Raw genomic sequence first — 13,006 nt, 5'->3', positions numbered from 1 at the left:
ATAAATCATTTATTTAGTAGATACTTTTATTTAGCTCTTATATGTGTCAAACTCTATTTTAGGTAAAAGAGAATACAGTGATGTAGAAGACAGAATCCTTGTATCCAAGAAGTTGGAATTCTTGGGGTTGGAGACAGACCATAATAAAATAATTTCAGGTATTGATACCTGCTATTGAAAAGAGGTCTGTAGAGGAGTATGATGAGACTTTAGTCACAGTAGTGGGAAAGGCCTTGCTGGAAGAGGTGACATTTCAGTTGTGTGCTAAATGATGAGAAGGAAGCAGCACACAAATAACTATTATGGAATTTTTTAGAGAAACTATAGTTTGGAGGGATCAAAGGAGAGGAATTATTTTAAGGAGATACGTGATATTACTAATAGCCATATGGGTAGGTTGGTAGACTTGCTTGAAGAAAAATATGAAAATTTTTATCAAATTGCCTTTTTTCCCCCCTGTGGAAAATGTGACAAAGTTATCAATTAAGTGTAAAGGGGGATATTGAGATGTGTGTATGGCGAGAGCTCAAGGAATAGTTTTCTAGAGAGTGGATTTACTGAGGGAGAGAGTAGGATTGTTAGGTATTGTTGTGTGCACCTTTCAGATATATTAATATAAATTTGAAGTAGGTCTGGGTGTGTGTGTGTGTGTGTGTGTGAGTGTGTGTGTGTGACATTCTGCTGTAGTGTATGGTTCTAGAGTAGCAGATACTGGATTGGGGTGTTGTTAGATGAGCACAAGGGAAGGAGAGAAGGTAAGGGAGTTGGGGTAATGTTACAACACTAGACCATAGAATCTAGGCTGGATAAGGAGGGAAGAGTGACATCTGAACCATGGATAGTGAAAAATTGGTATGGTCATTGATTGGAGATCTTAATGAAAATTGCTGGAATGGTTATTCTTGAATAAATAAGATGGAAGGTGATGATCAGAGAACAGGACATTTGAAATTGAAATTTCAAGTGTGGTGCAGTTATTAATGATAACAGTTTCCAGTGTATGACCACAGAAATGATGTTAAGGTTGATAGACTAGTTGTTTAGAGCTAGGTAGTTAAAGAATGAAGAGGCTATGAATTGGATGAATAACTTTTGGGGGTGTGGGAGTCCCCAAGAATAATAAGAGTGGTGGAAAGTAGGTGCTGAATTCATCAATGAGTGGGGGAAGTAACTGGAGGTTAACAGATAATGTCAACAGAGGGGGTAAGGGGCAATACATTTCAAAGGGGCTAGAGGCTTTTAATGGAGAAGGAGGAGAGAGCAATCCAGTAGGACGGAACGTGACAATGGCCATCAAAGAGGAAAAGTACCCTACTTCCAGCCTTTGAGGGATGTGAGAGGAAATGCAACCTCTATTTGAGAGGGCTACAGGGGAAGCAGTGTCCTAAGGGGACAGCAAGTTGTAATTATGGTGGGGGAAACAGGAGGGTAGGAGAGCTTACTGATAATTAGGTTGATCATCTAATTTATTCTGTAAACGAGAATACTTTCATCTATTGGATGGGATACTAGAAAAACAGTAATGTGATACAGGAATACATAGTCACCCTATTGATGTCAAAAGTCAATCCCCATTGAATTTTAAAAGACACAGTTGAAGGATTTGTCCATTGTGTGCGTGTATTTTCCACACCACCAAGCAAGTAACTAAGTTCTTTGTGGACACTGACTTGGTGTCCCACAAATCTAACAATGTTCTGATACTGTGTTTTCCCGAAAATAAAACCTAACTGGAAAATAAGCCCTGACATGATTTTTCAGTATGACACCCCTGAACATAAGCACTAATGCATCTTTTGGAGCAAAAATTAATATAAGACCCGGACTTATTTTCGGGAAACATGGTATCATCTGGAGATTGCATCACATCCCACAGGTTCAGGGCTCTGTCCCACAAGACTCTTCCCCCTCCAACCCCTGCAGATGCCAGTCTCAAGTCTAGGCTGTTTACCTGAGCTTCTGACCAACTGGCTATAGATTGTAAATTCCAACACCCCTCCCACCCCCCACCCCTTGGTTTTGATTAATATGCTACAGTGACTCACAGAACTCAGAGAAATGTTTTACTAACTAGATCACCAGTATATTATAAAAGGATATATAACTCAGGAACAGCCAGATGGAAGAGATGTACAGGGCAAGTTATGTGGGAAGAGACTTGGGGCGTCCATGTTGTCTGAGCGCACCACTCTCCCCGAATTTCCCTGTGTTCACCAGCCTGGAATCTCTTTCCAAACTGTATCCTTTTGGAGTTTTATGGAGGCTTTATTACATGGGTATGATTGAGTAGATCAGTGACCACTGACTATTGATTTCAGCTGCCAGCCCCTCTCCTCTCCCTGATCTTTGTCTTTTTGGTTCATTTCACTTAGCATAATGAGCTCCAGTCAATCCGTGTTGTTGCAAATGGGAGGAATTCCTTCTTTTTATGGCTGAATGATATTTCATTATAACAAATACACATTCATATATATATATATGTGTGTGTATATATATATGTATATATAATTATACACACACTCACACACACACACACATACACACATATAATTTTTTCCTTATTCAACCACTGAAGGACATTTAGGCTGTTTCCATATCTTGATTATTGTGAATAATGCTGCAATAACATAAGGGGCTGAAAGTTCTAACCCTCCAATCACTTGGTTGGTTCTCCTGGCAACCAGCCCCTATCCTTAGGTCAAAAATCAATTCATAAACCCTTCAAAAAAGGTGTGGTTGAAAAGGGTTTGTTATGAATATCAAGACACCTTTATTGCTCTTACCACTTAGGAAATTCTAAGGGTTTTAGGAGCTCTATGCCAGAAATGGGGAAAAAGACCAAATATATATTTCTTGTTATAAATCACAATATCACAATTTGTAAGGATAGGAAGAGTAGGAAATGGGATGTAATAGGGAAACCTAGTGTGAGTCTCTATGATGACAGATAATCAGGGAGGTTTGCATTTCTGGTTGAGTTGAGATGACTAGATATAAAGATAGGATGGGATTCATCCCGAGGTCAGAACATGCAGTGAATGTTTAAATCCTAATGGTGATTTTTTTTTTTAGCTTTATAGAGGAATAATTGACAAATATAGTCATGTATTTAAAGTGTACAATGTGATTTGATATACATTGTAGAATGATTACCAGGATCAAGATAATTAACACATCCATCACCTCACAGTTACATAGGTTGCTGTGTGTGTGTGTGTGTGTGTGTGTGTGTGTGTGTGTGATGAGAATGCTTAAGATCTAATGTAACAACTTGATACTTGTATATATTGCTAAATGACCATTGCAGTAAGTCTAATTAACATCTATTACCATACATAGTTACAAATTATTTTTTCTTGGGATGAAAACTTAAGATTTACTCTTAGCAATGCTCAAATACACGATACAATATTAACTGTAGTCATCATGTTGTACATGAGATCCTCATAACTTCTTATTCTTATAACTGAAAATGTATGTCCATTGATCTATATCACCCAACTCCCAACCCTTGGTAACCTTCATTCATTCTATTCTGTTTCTTTGAAATTGGCTTTTTTTTTTCTTGTATTCCACATATAAGTGGTACCATAAAGTACATATATGTCTGTATTTTTCTGGCTTATTCCACTTAGCATAATGCCCTTCAGATGCACTCATGTTGTTGCACATGGCAGGATTTTCTTCTTCTTATGGCTGAATAATATTCCATTATATATATTTACCACATTTTCTTTATTCAGTCCATTGAAGGAAATTTAGGTTGTTTCCATATCTTGGCTATTGTGAATAATACTGCAGTTAACATGGGGATGCAGATATCTCTTTCACATTCTGATTTCAATTCCTTCAAATGTATACACAGGAATGGGATTGCTGGATTATATAGTAATTCAATTTTTAATTTTTTGAGGAACTGCCATATTTTTTTCTCTAATGGATGTACCATTTTAAAATTCCACCTACAGTGTATAAAGCTTCCTTTTTCTTATCATCCTCAGCAACACTTGTTATCTTTCTTTTTGATGATAGCCATTCTTACAGGTGAGAGGTATATCTTCTGGTTTTGATTTGCATTTCTCTGATTATTAGTGGTGATTAGTGAAGCAAGACCCAACTACGTGCCTTTTATAAGAAGGACCACATACTTTAAATATAAAGACAAGGTTAAAAGTAAATGAAAGATACACCATGCAGACCTTGACTTTGTTCATTTTCTAATCCATCTTATTTGTCATTCAGTAAACAAATATATGCTTAATACCTGGTAAGTATCAGGCACTGTTTTTAGTACATTAAAAAAATCTAGCTATTTGGATTTTTTAATATTTTGGATTCTAGATAGGAAAATTTGATAGTGTTAGAACACTTTCAAATAAATACTTGTTCCTAAAAATCTTGTTCTTAGAAAAAAGCCAGTTGTACAACCTGACTATTGTCCAGTTAATTCCCTTTTTGTAGTTATAAATGTCTACTAGAGAAAAATAGAATACTTTTAATCACAGTGGTAGGCATTAGTAGTCTTTAGGAAATCCTTTAATCCTGTCTGGATCTTTATAAGAAAGGATACAACAACAGTAATATTTTATATATACTTGTTCTATTAAAATATTTGTCTCAATCCTTGTGATCTAGTCATTAATTCCTTAATTTGCCACTTTAGAAATCATGTTACATCCATTTCCTTTTTTAGTGGAGAATGGAATCTAATTTTTCCTCTTGAGCCCAGGATGTTGCTCACACCATATGGTGAATCCCTGTCAGAAGTGAATAAAAGCTTCATTAGACATTTCTTATAAAGAAAATTAATTTTCTTAACCCACTTCACTTTATTATCAGAATATAATTCAGAAAAAGGATTGTAATATATGTTGACAGGGCCTTCCTGCAGAGAGGATGTTCCAGTTAACTTGCTGATTTCTACAGGAAAATGCCTTGCCTAGTACATAATTCAAATAAGATAGTGGCAAGGGATTGGACTGACCAATGAGGAAATCATGTTGGAACCAAAATATTCTATGTAAAATGTATGATATTCTTAATGCTCATATTTAATATTTAATAAATCCAGCCCTGAAGGATAGTCTTTGAAATGCAAGTTCAGCTACCTGACTAGAATTTCTGCATGCCACAATTAGAGCTGTCAAAACAATCTCTTTTAAAATAGAACCAGAAGGAGCTTGCGTGCTTGTTGTCTGGAGTTGTACCAGCATTACTTGATGTGAATACAGAGTTTCTCTAAAAAGCAAGGGGAGGAAAAACCTAACTTTCTGGTTACAAGTACAGTACTATATGTAACATATATCAAAAGAAGCAACACATTTTTTAAGGCTAATGATGAAATCCTTTAATTATCTAGATATTTATGAATAAGCAAGCTTAGCCAAAAATATCTATGAATAAACATGTAGATAAACATTTCTGAAATTAATTTATGGAATAAAGAAGCCTCAAAAATATTCTTTAATAATATGGAAAAGAAAATAGGGTGATATATGAAGAATCCTAAAATGTTCATTAATGGACATCATGCGTTTGGCAGAACTGCTTTTAATTTTTTATTTTAGGACTGCATAGAGTAAGTGAAGTAAGGTAAGATATAACTCATAGATTTCTAATCTCTTTTTTCTGTAAAACATTTTCTCAAATGATCAAAATCTGAAATCTGAGTTTCCTAATTCACAAAATTCTCATTATGCATTGCTAGGATTCCACCAATCAGCCATGCAAAATTGAAGCATTTAACAAGATATAGTTCTGGCATCAATTTCTTATCTTGCTCCTCCTTCAACTTATTTACCTGTATGTTTGAAAAAATAATTCAGAAAATTCTCTCTTTATCGCTATCTCTATATCTCTATCTCTGTCTCTATCTCTCAGTCTCATTCTCTCTCTGTTCTTATAATGACTTATTCTGATTTTATTATAAGCTCCTTATTGCCTGGCTTAAAAATTCTGACATAAATTCTACAACAGATTCTATGGCAGCATCTCAACCATGTCAATTGTGGATCTTCCCATTCCTTTCAAGTAGAAAGCTAATGACAAAATCTATATCATAATATCAACTATTCTGCTCTCAAACTGTCTGATTTGCTCAAAAGTCAGGAAGACCGAAGAGAAACATTAATTCTTGCAACGTGGAATTTTTAAATGTGTATGCTGCCTTTTGAAGGAAAAGCTAAAATTACTGTTTAAGGATTTGATACTTAAAGCCTTACTGTTGACTCCCCAATTACTTCCTCTTGACTTTGTACTGTGACTGTCTCCAGCTGAGCCATAAAGATGGACCAGCTAATGGTTACTCATTGCATTAGAGTGCAGGGGGCGTCAACCCCACCTGAGGAAAATACAGAGTGAAACTCTCAAGACTAGCAGAAGAGCCCTTCAGGGCACTTGATGGTTCCATCAGCACTTGCAGCGCCACAGGAACTCCTGCTGGAGCCTCCAGCGGCTGACTTGGTACTCCCTGTGCAGAATGGGTGCTCGGGATCCTTAGAGCACCCAGTGATCTATATCAGGGTTGCCTTTCAAAAAGAGGGCTTTTCCTTACTGTATCTTTGGAGCTCCTGATGGAAAAACGTATGTGATCACTCAAAAAGGCCAAGCGCACATGACTAAGAAAAAAGAAGTGTTCACTGGTTTACAAAGACCCTTATAAACTGGAGGTAGCAGGAGACAAGATGGGCATAAAGGTAGTTGCGAGGAGGAGGAGTTCAAGTCCCTTAAAATGCTCTACTTACCGCCACCAGTCTTGAGAATATCCAACCCTTCCCTGGGTCATAATTAGCTCAGGAGGTTATATATTCCACAACGTTTTAGGAATCTTTCTGGACCTGCATCTAGAACCCAGATCAAAAAATTTCATATTTTCAAAGGTAAGAAAATGATCCCTTGATTTTTGGTTTGATTTATTGAAATATTCAAAAATTTTAGCTTAGAATAAGAAGAAAGTGGAAATCAACCTAGTTTTGCTGTGAAAATATAGTGAAGAAATGATAGTTTGTTTTTTTTGAGTTAAAAAGAAAACCCGAACACTTCACTGTTCCTGTACAGTAAGCCTAATTGCCCATGTAGCATGAATTCTTCATGAGAGAATCGATTCCACTGACTTGAAATAAAAAGTCAACATTTACATTACTTACGAGTGAAGCACTTAGAAATTGTAAAGCTTTCAGAGTATTGGGGATTTCTTCTGATTTGTTTAATTACCGATTAATATTTTCTGTAACATTAAATTTTTTTCGCCTCTAAAAAATCATGTCCATTTTGTGCTCAAAGTCTATGACAAAATAATTGCTAAGCCTTTTTCATGTTTATTTCACAATTATCTTTCATCTAAATTTGACTTCTCAATAATCTAATCTGTCTTAATGAACGCTTATCTTTCCAGCATTTTCATGTTGAAAATTTTCATGAATCTTTCAGGTAATTAGATAACTTACTACCTCCCGTATAATTGTGGTATCTTTTCTTCTTATTTTGAAACTTCTAAACAGATCAATCAGTTCTACCTTAATGTGATTCCATCTGTATAAGCTTTTAACAGGTCAAAATATCTTTTAAAATTTTTTTAATAAAAAATTATTTTTTGACTGATATTACAACCAGTCACTTCTGTGCTGACCTGCAACAGCAGGAATGTACAAGTACAATAGCAAGACCTGATTAATTGATCTTGGCTGGTTTTGAAGATGTAGCTGCAAGTTGTAATATTATATGGCATTCTCTGCTTTAATCAGTCTTCTTTTCTGTAACAAAAATAATTAGCTTCCCATTGTTAGTTGTGAAGCCAGCTCTTTTTTTTTTTCCACTGGACCCTGTTCTGTCAGCATTTACTGAGAGTTCTGACCGAGGGAAGTTGCCAGTAAATGCATTTCTGGCTAGATTTCTGTCCCACCTAAACACCCATTTACCTTAAGCCCTCGGGAGTTGAGCTTAGCCATATTTAAACCTCATAGACTCTCATCTTTCTCATCTAAAGCCTAGACCTTGCTTTCTCCCTAAAATCTTGTCTAGAGCCATCTGAAGGCCTTGTAAGAACGAATGACCAGATAGCACACCTGGGCCTGTGATAGCATCTATTGGAGAAAACCTAGAGCGGGGAGGAGCATAAGGAGATAGGAGCTTCTCACCCTTCACCTTCTGGAGAAGAGCACAGAGTTGAATGCTAGGCTCTGGGCAAGGGGCCCAGCCCCTGGAATGTAGGGCTTTGAAGATGTATTACTGGGGGAATCAGGAGCTGGGGTCCAAGCCTAGGGTTTTAGCTGTCTGGCATGGTAGAATTTTGGCCTCCAGCCTTCTATGCGCTCAGCACTCTGTGCAGGTGTTTGCTAAATCACCTATTTACAGACGACCAGCCACCTTTCTGTAGAGCCTCCCTGCATTCTCAGCCTAGATCACCTTTATCTCTCATAAACTAAGTTGGCTGTTAGAAGAAGAGTTGCCTTAATACACTTCTAATCATGACCCCACGTTTCTCTTACCAAAGTATTCAGTCATTAGTCCCAAGTAAGGTGGTGGCCAGGACATCATTCTCTGTCCTTTTTGCCTCAGTTTTGTCACAGATGCATTCAATAGAGTTGCTTCCTTCCTGAAGGTAGAGTTGGAGGGGTTATGATGATAATTTATTTTAGCTATGTAGATATGACAGGCTAGTGGCATGTTTTTTACAACCTGCCACTATTAAAAAAATAGTTGCTAGCATTTTATATTGAGAATCTTGCTTAAAAATTCAGATTCCTGTTTTCTTTCAAAAAAATTAAAAGATGTGGCCTCATTGAGCCTATATTCTTTCATAGCAACAGTCACAGGGAAGGCAGTGTCACCTACCCCCCTGTACACAGGTGTCCTTCAGTTTCTACTTGCATTCACGTGTGTGTCACCTGCCTTGGTCCTATCCTTTGAGCTGCAACTCTTGTTTTAGAATCCCACTGAGTGCTTACATGTAACTCCTTATAGTCAAAGAGGATGCTAAGAAAGGTTTCCATGCTCCCAGCAGTGTCTAGGTTGTTTATTGTAGGTACAGCTGCTGATTCATTGCTCTCACTGTGTTTGTCTAAAACAGGGCAAAAATGGAACGGATTAACAGGCATAAGAATACTATTCCTAAGATTTTTTTTCAGCTTTTATGGTGGACATAGAAGTTTGCTAAAAGTATAAGATTTTGGTGGAAAACAATCATATTTCAATATGAACTGAGTTGCTAGGCTCAAAATCTTTGTTCCTTGGGGCTGAGGCATGTTCATGAAGGCGTATCTTGCGGCTGCTGTCTGCACTTGAAACATTGTACACAAGTTTGGTTCCAACTAGAGTACTTGAGGGAAAATTTCACTGTATAGGAATGACCAGCAAATTGCTCGGAAGGAATAGTATCTGTAACAGACACCAAGGAATGTATAGTACCCAGTTTAAGAATGAACAAATTCTTTAAAAGTCCATTGTTGTGCCATAACGAACAACAGAAAGAAGCAGCAGGTTAGTGGAGTCCTGTAAATCATTGGATCTAACTGATCCCAGATTTAGAGGCTGCTTACCTTCCACTGTTTTTCTGTTTTTTTGTTTTGTTTTTAGCTGTTATCATAAGGTTGATTTTTATTTTATTTAATTTAAATTTAATTTAATTTATTTTTTTTATTAGTTTCAGGTGTACAAAACAACACAATACTTAGACATTTCACCCCTCACAAAGTGATAACACCCCTCCCCCAACCTGTTGTCCCTCTGACATCGTATATATCTATTACAATTCCTTATGCTGTACTCCACATCCTGTGACTATATATATATAATTATATATAAAATTATAGTTGACATACAATATTATTCAACTTTAGCTTCAGGTGTACAGTGCAGTGGTCAAGTATCTACACCGTCCAGCATTGTTCTTTATACCTGCCTGGAATGTTTATACTTGGGGGTGGAGAGTAGGAGGTACTGAAAATGTATGCTGGAGACTGAAGCCAAAGGGGTTATGTTTCTGTTGCTTTCCTGTAAAGCTAAGGAGTTTTTTTTACCTGAGATCTTGATTCTTTGTTTTATTTCTATATTTACTCCTAAGTTGAGACAAGGTATTAAAAGCATATGTTACAGAGTGAGGATCTGAAGAAGTATTTAAATTTTGGAAGATGAATGTAAAAGTGTTGAAGTGGCTAGCTTTTCTGGAGAGCATCAAGAATAGGGTGGGTATGGAACAGGAAATGAGAGAGAGAGTGTTGTGGGGGGTAAAGGGATGGAGGGTGGAGGGCAGAGTGATGGAGGGAGAGGGAGGAAGAAAATTTGTGTGTGTGTGTGTGTGTGTGTGTGTAAGAATTCAGACTGGATTGGAAATAGCTCAGGGCACCTGGGAGATGCAACTGAGTATAGGGTTGACATGCCAAAGACTTCTTTTGTCTGCTCTTCCACACATCTGCTCTCCTGGCTGCTACAGACGTTTGCATTTTATTTGTTTTTTAGTCTTTCAAGGAATTTCAAGATAGAATAATTGATCAGATCAGTAAGAATCACTCAAAAGATGGGACAAATCACAGTTTAATTGCCTTTTTGAAAAGTATTTATCTGAATGTGAAGTGGCATCTAAGGCAAATGGGCAGAGCTGCTAAAAGATTGCAAACAGTTCTTTTCCAAGGCCACTGCAGTATTTCAGTGTTGACTGAAGTCTGCAAACACTGCACAGAAGTACCCGTTCCCTTTTTATTTTCAACTTGTAACCAACCATTAAGTTGCACTACATTTGGAATCATCAATTGCCTTTCATGATGAAATCAAATATATATAATTTGAGCTCTTAATATGCAAATTTTATTTATGAAATAGTTTTAAATGATTATATTCCAGCAGAACACCCTCATTTATAACTTAAAGATATAAATATATACTGATAAGCTTATTTGGTTAGTCACAAAACAATCTAACATAATGACAATACATTAATGGTAAACAGTGTAATATAATGTATGTCAGAATGGTCTGTGTAATTTTATACTAAACCTTAAGGGCGGATAGCTTAATTAGGATGTTTAGAAGGAAATCTTTAATTGAATTAGTTGTTACTCTAAATGTGGGTGCATGAAAGGAAAAAAATACAAGATAGAGAAAACCTTAGGAGGGGTGCCAGATCATCTTAATGGAAGCCTGAAACCTGAGAGAAGAATCATCTAATGTTCTGGACAAAGGAGTGCTTCTAACACCCCATAAAATGGCGTAGAAATTGTCATGGTTGTGAACCTATATTCAATTATAGGGACCAATTTCTCTAAACCAGCTTCTAGTGTAATGATGTAAATCTCATAAACTCTTGCATACTATATTGTCACACAGTAAGTATCAAATGAATGACAAAAAGAATGAATGATTCATTTAGATGCTAAGATTCTGTGTCAGTGTGATGGTACCTAGTAATTCAGAGAAATTTAGAATTTAAGCATATTATTGATGTCTAAAACTCTGACTTACTTAGATAATCTGAAAATTCATATAGTTAAGACAATTTAAAATCCCTCTGAAAGCCTGATTCTAGAAAGGAATCCTAATCTTACAAGGAAAGAAGACTGAGGAAATCACTCTGTGAACTTCACCTTTCCCACCTAGTATTTTTATATGGGTGAAATCAGATTAATATAATCATCAAGGAAAGTTCTGAAAGAAGGGGGTAAGACTTTGGGAACTGGGGGGAAGTCATAAATCATTCTCCATCCTAGAACACGTGTGAAAGGAAGGAAGCACCAATTTTGCTCAGTTTGCTTTGTTTGTAATAGATTTTTATGGCTGATTTACGAGTTTAGACAGTTAAGTTCACGAACTCATCCTAGAAAAAGTGCTACATACCTCATTGCTGAATATCACTATGGTCACCTTCGCAGTACTCCCCTTGGGAAGCTATGCACAGACACCAGCGCCTAGTCCACCCTTCAAAGTAATTTTGTATTATTCTTGATGTCTTGCATGTCATAAAATGCCTTCCTTTCAGTATTTCCTTTATCTTCGCAGATCTTTTCTAACTCTGGTTTCTGGAGCTGCCTTCTCCCCATGCGTTCCTCTCAGGGTTACTGCTCATTTGTGTTTGTGGAGTGCCCTGAAGCAGGGTCAGCAAACTACCACTCCAGGGCCAAACCAGGTCCCCCACTTGTTTCTGTAGGGCCCTGGAATTAAGAACAGTTTTCACATTTTTAAATGGTTGAAAAACGTCAGAAGGAGAATAATATTTAGTAACATGTCAAAATTGTATAAAATCCAAATTTCAGTGTCCACAACTGCATTTTTTATTGGCACATAGCCACATTCCTTCATCTACGTATTGTCTATCTCTGCTTTCACACAACAACAGCAGAGATGAGTACTTGTAATGGAGACTGTGTGGTTGGTGAAGCCTGAAATATTAACTATCTGACCCTTTACAGAAAACGTTTGCCAACCCCTGCCCTTAAAGCATGAAACCTAGAAAGAACACCCTGATGTACTTTCAAGATGTGGGCATCAGTGACAAAATCACCTGTGGCGTTTGTAGAAGTACAGACTCCTGGGTCCCAGTGCTACGCTGGCTACTACATAGAAATCCCTGGAGACATGCAGAGCGTGCATTTTCAGCTAGAGCTCCAGGTGGTTTTTCTGAGCACTGTGGAACCAGAACCTTTGCTTTGTACGGGAAAAGGCAGCTGGGCTTCTGGATTCCCAGAACGGACTTAGTCTAAGCAGACTACCTGATTCTATAGGAAGTGTCATTTATGGATTAGTTGAGATAGGCTAGAGCATTCTCTCTGAAGTCTACGTTTTTCTGTGACTCCTCACTTGCAGAGTTCCTAGGAAGCCTTGCTATTGAAATAAGATCTTATTTGTCTTACTGTATAAAAGGATGGTCCAAAGTACAATGTGCATAGAGTCCATAATCCTCTCTCTTCCAGGAAGAAAATATTAGAACTATTAATTTTCCTCTGTAATTTAATTTTTTGTGAATGAAATACATTTACAAAGCTTAAAAATTAAAAACTTTGTAACAGAAAAATAACAT

Source organism: Rhinolophus sinicus, chromosome 3 (genome assembly GCF_057876585.1).
Source record: "Rhinolophus sinicus isolate RSI-liver-muscle chromosome 3, RSI-T2T, whole genome shotgun sequence".
NCBI classification, from domain to species: domain Eukaryota; kingdom Metazoa; phylum Chordata; class Mammalia; order Chiroptera; family Rhinolophidae; genus Rhinolophus; species Rhinolophus sinicus.
The sequence above is the reverse complement of the archived record's forward strand: the minus strand, read 5'-3'. Positions refer to the sequence as shown.